The sequence below is a fragment of the Terrapene carolina genome, unplaced genomic scaffold (genome assembly GCF_002925995.2).
Source record: "Terrapene carolina triunguis isolate 2854851 unplaced genomic scaffold, T_m_triunguis-2.0 Scaffold34139, whole genome shotgun sequence".
NCBI classification, from domain to species: domain Eukaryota; kingdom Metazoa; phylum Chordata; order Testudines; family Emydidae; genus Terrapene; species Terrapene triunguis.
The window spans coordinates 16,976-21,868 of NW_020698490.1; the positions used below are offsets into that span (position 1 = coordinate 16,976).

The 4,893-nt window shown below is 47.8% G+C and overlaps 1 non-coding gene across 1 annotated transcript; it reads left to right on the forward strand.

Annotated features, from left to right (window-relative positions):
* On the forward strand, positions 1-73 carry TRNAK-UUU. The gene has a single exon. It is a non-coding gene; the product is annotated as a tRNA-Lys (tRNA).
* The last annotated feature ends 4,820 nt before the right edge of the window (positions 74-4,893 follow it).

The window sequence follows — 4,893 nt, forward strand, 5'->3', positions numbered from 1 at the left end:
GCCTGGCTAGCTCAGTTGGTAGAGCATCAGACTTTTAATCTGAGGGTCCAGGGTTCAAGTCCCTGGTCAGGCAGAGAGACATTATCCCCCAAGAACTTCAATAGGACTCTTCTTGACTCCAGGTTTTTTCCTTTTCAGGACTTGGCCTTTCCTAGGAAGGGCCCTTTACTGCCTGGGACTGAAGGTGCTACTTCCTCACCTGTCCACTGGCCTCACAGTCCGGAGGAAGAAAGGCCTCTGGGCCAGCAGCAAGCGCTGTGTGCTGACTTTTTGAGCAAATTCAGGGCTGGTCAGAGACGAATGTTCCCACTGGGTCCTCCCTGCCAGAAAAAAATTGTCCCCACAGAGTCCTCCCTGCCAGAAGTCAACAGAGGTCAAGAGCTCCCTTGTTGGTCCCATGGTGTAAGGGCTGCCACTCAGGGCTTTGAATCCTGCAATCAAAGTTTAAGTCTCAATGGGACCTTGGGGTCCTTTGGTTGCCAGCTAACCATCCTGGGATTTCCAAAGCTTCATCTTGCTCGCTCAAATGACATGGTAACCTGTCTTTTCCCTGCTAGCTGTTGTGACTTGAGCGCAAGAGGGGACGTTTGATCCGGAAGGCTGGCCGTGCCTGGAGACCTGTAGATAGGGATGCGAGCTCCATTTCCTCTGAGTCCTGAAGCTGGGCTGCAGCCTGGCCTAGGAGGCAGCCCGATTGGTTGACCTACTGGCCCAAAGTCACTTGGGCGGTGTTGGTGTTCCCCAGGAATGCTGAAGGGCGGGCCTAAGGGAAGGAGGCTTAATATTCCTCCCTGCAAGAGCGGGCAGGTTGATGAGCTGGGCCTTCTAGCACTCAGTTGGGGATGAGGTGGGAAACATGAAGTGGGATAAGCAGTTGCTGGCCTGTGAGGAATGGCTTGGCCAGTGGCGTAAGTGGACCTTGTCATTAGCCTACAAAGTTGTGATGCTCAAGACCTATCTTTTGGCTGTGGGGAATTTCTTCAGCCATGTATTTCCCCCTGCTCCACGAGTGCTGCTGAGACCGAACATGATGGCCTTCCACTTCTTCTGGGGCAATAGGATGTCCCTACCTAGTCAGGAGAAGTGTGGCTTTTCTGCCGTATTAGAAGGGGGGTTGGGCCTGGTGGGCTTTGAAGCCTTTTACGGCTCTACTTTTTTGTTTTTCAGTTTTCAGGGGTGGCTGAGATGGAGGTCAGGTCGGGCCCGAGAGGAATGGCAGGGCAACCACAAAGAACGCACCTGACTCTTCGGATATGGCCGTATTTTATTTTTTCCTCACTGGGTGCAGCACCGGGTATGAGATGGCTGATGATGTCAGAAGGGGGAGGAGATTAGGAAGCCCGTCCCCCGAGTGTTCTTCTAGTCCCACCTTACATCCCACAGGATTTTCAGTGGGTGGCTAGGTTGAAGGTGCTTGCAGGATGGCTTCATCCGAAACAGTGGCCGCCTTCACAGCAGCGGCGGTCACAGCAGCGAGCCCCCCACTTCGGCTCAGTCTGAACAGAGGTCAATGTACCACTGGGTGAGACAGGCAAATTTTAGGGAGCTTCCTCTAAAGGTGAGCCAGTGTCCCCAGAACTTACTGACAGGAGCTTTAAAGTATTTGCAAACGTGCATGGCCGGCATGTGCAGAGTAAAGGCTGCCCAGGGGCACTGTGTCAGGCTCTGGCACCGCTTGAGACAATAGACCACCTTCAGCCACCAGGTAACCCAGGATCTAAGGCAGGAATGGGGTGAGGAAGCAAGTCAAGCTGAGCAAGGCAGGCAAAAATTCATCTTGCCTTCGTGGGCACTCACAATGATGCCCTTTTTGTGTGCCATGGCTGACAAAAACATCCCAGACAGAGAAGCAGCAAGCCGAAAAAGTTCCCTTCAAGTGCTGAAGTAGCTCAATCAGGAGAGGATTATACTGAAGATCTAGAGGTCCCTGATTCAGTCCCAGGCTTTGGGATGCTCTTTGGTCCCTTTGTGTGCAGCAGTGGGCTGTTTTCTGTAAGCACAGCGGTGCCTTTACCCGCCACGTGTCTCTCATTTCAGGCTCCCAAGCAAGAAAAAACAGTGTGGACTTGTGCACCGAGTTGGCCCACCTGACCTTTCTTTCTTCTCTTGGTCTTTCTCAGCAAGGGGAAGAAAAAGAAGCTCTCCTTCAAGCTGGAGTCAGAAGGGCGATGTAAGGATGACTTCCTGAGTGCTGGCTCCAGTCCTTTGCTCTACCAGCTGACCTATCAAAGGGCTGCCACCACTTTCTCCAGGTTGGCCCATTGGTATGTTCAGAATGGAGAGGGGTAACTAGTGGTGTTCCCCAAGGGTCAGTCCTAGGACCAATCCTATTCAACTTATTCATAAATGATCTGGAGAAAGGGGTAAAAAGTGAGGTGGCAAAGTTTGCAGACAATACTAAACTGCTCGAGATAGTTAAGACTAATGCAGACTGTGTAGAACTTCAAAGAGATCTCACAAAAGTGCCCAAGTGATTGGGCAACAAAATGGCAAATGAAATTTAATGTGGATAAATGTCAAGTAATGCACATTGGAAAAAATAACCCCAACTATACATACAATATGATGGGGGCTAATTTAGCTACAACTAATCAGGAAAGAGATCTTGGAGTCATCATGGATAGTTCTCTGAAGATGACCACGCAGTGTGCAGTGGCAGTCAAAAAAGCAAACAGGATGCTAGGAATCATTAAAAAAAGGATAGAGAATAAGATGGAGAATATCTTATTGCCCTTATATAAATCCATGGTACACCCACATCTTGAATACTGCATACAGATGTGGTCTCCTCATTTCAAAGAAGATATACTGGCATTAGAAAAGGTTCAGAGAAGGGCAACTAAAATTATTAGGGATTGCAACGGGTCTCATATGAGGAGAGATTAAAGAGACGAGGATTTTTCAGCTTGGAAAAGAGGAGACTAAGGGGAGATATGATAGAGGTATATAAAATAATGAGTGGTGTGGAGAAAGTGAACAAGGAAAAGTTATTTACTTGTTCCCATAATATAACAATTAGGGCCCACCAAATGAAATTAATGGGCAGCAGGTTTAAAACAAATAAAAGGAGGTTCTTCTTCACACAGCACACAGTCAACATGTCCAACTCCTTGCCTGAGGAGGTTGTGATGGCTAGGACTATAACAGGGCTTAACAGAGAACTAGATAAATTAATAGATTTCAGAGTGGTAGTTGTGTTAGTCTGTATCAGCAAAAAGAACGAGGAGTACTTGTGGCACCTTAGAGACTAGCAAATTTATTTGAGAAACAACTCTGACATCACAATCAAAAAGGTTGACAAAGGAGGTGCTGTCGTTATCATGAATAGGTCCGAATATGAACGAGAGGCTGCTAGGCAGCTCTCTAACACCACATTCTACAAGCCATTACCCTCTGATCCCACTGAGGGTTACCAAAAGAAACTACACCATCTGCTCAAGAAACTCCCTGAAAAGCACAAGAACAAATCTGCACAGATACATCCCTAGAACCCTGACCAGGGGTATTCTATCTGCTACACAAGAGTCATAAACCTGGAAATCCTGGACGCCCCATCATCTCATGCATTGGCACCCTGACAGCAGGATTGTCTGGCTATGTAGACTCCCTCTTCAGGCCCTACGCTACCAGCACTCCTAGCTATCTTTGAGACACCACTGACTGTCACTTCCTGAGGAAACTACAATCCATTGGTGATCTTCCAGAAAACACCATCCTGGCCACTATGCATGTAGAAGCCCTCCTCACCAACATTCCACACAAAGATGGATTACAAGCTGTCAGGAACAGTATCCCCGATAATGTCACGGCAAACCTGGTGGCTGAACTTTGTGACTTTGTCCTCACCCATAACTATTTCACATTTGGGGACAATGTATACCTTCAAGTCAGCGGCACTGCTATGGGTACTCACATGGCCCCACAGTATGCAAACATTTTTATGGCTGACTTAGAACAACGCTTCCTCAGCTCTCATCACCTAACGCCTCATCTCTACTCGCATTACACTGATACCACCTTCATCATCTGGACCCATGGAAAAGAAGCCCTTGAGGAATTCCATCATGATTTCAACAATTTCCATCCCACCATCAACCTCAGCCTGGACCAGTCCACACAAGAGATCCACTTCCTGGACACTACAGTGCTAATAAGCAATGGTCACATAAACACCACCCTATACTGGAAACATAGTGACCGCTATACTTACCTACATGCCTCCAGCTTTCACCCAGACCACACCACATGATCCATTATCTACAGCCAAGCTCTAAGATACAACCCCATTTGCTCCAATCCCTCAGACAAAAACCTACAAGATCTCTATCAGGCATTCTTACAACTACAGTACCCACCTGCTGAAGTGAAGAAACAAATTGACAGAGCCAGAAGTGTACCCAGAAGTCACCTACTACAGGACAGGCCCAATGAAGAAAATAACAGAACACCACTAGCCGTCACCTTCAGCCCCCAACTAAGACCTCTCCAGTGCATCATCAAGGATCTACAACCTATCCTGAAGGATGATCCCTCACTCTCACAGATCTTGGGAGACAGGCCAGTCCTTGCTTACAGACAGCCCCCCAACCTGAAGCAAATACTTACTTACCACACAACAAAAACACTAACCCAGGAACCTATCCTTGCAACAAAGCCCGTTGCCAACTCTGTCCACATATCTATTCAGGGGACACCATCATAGGACCGAATCACATCAGCCACACTATCAGAGGCTCGTTCACCTGCCCATCTACCAATGTGATATATGCCATCATGTGCCAGCAAGGCCCCTCTGCCATGTACATTGGCCAAACCGGACAGTCTCTACATAAAAGAATAAATGGACACAAATCAGACGTCAAGAATTATAACATTCAAAAACCAGTCAGAGAA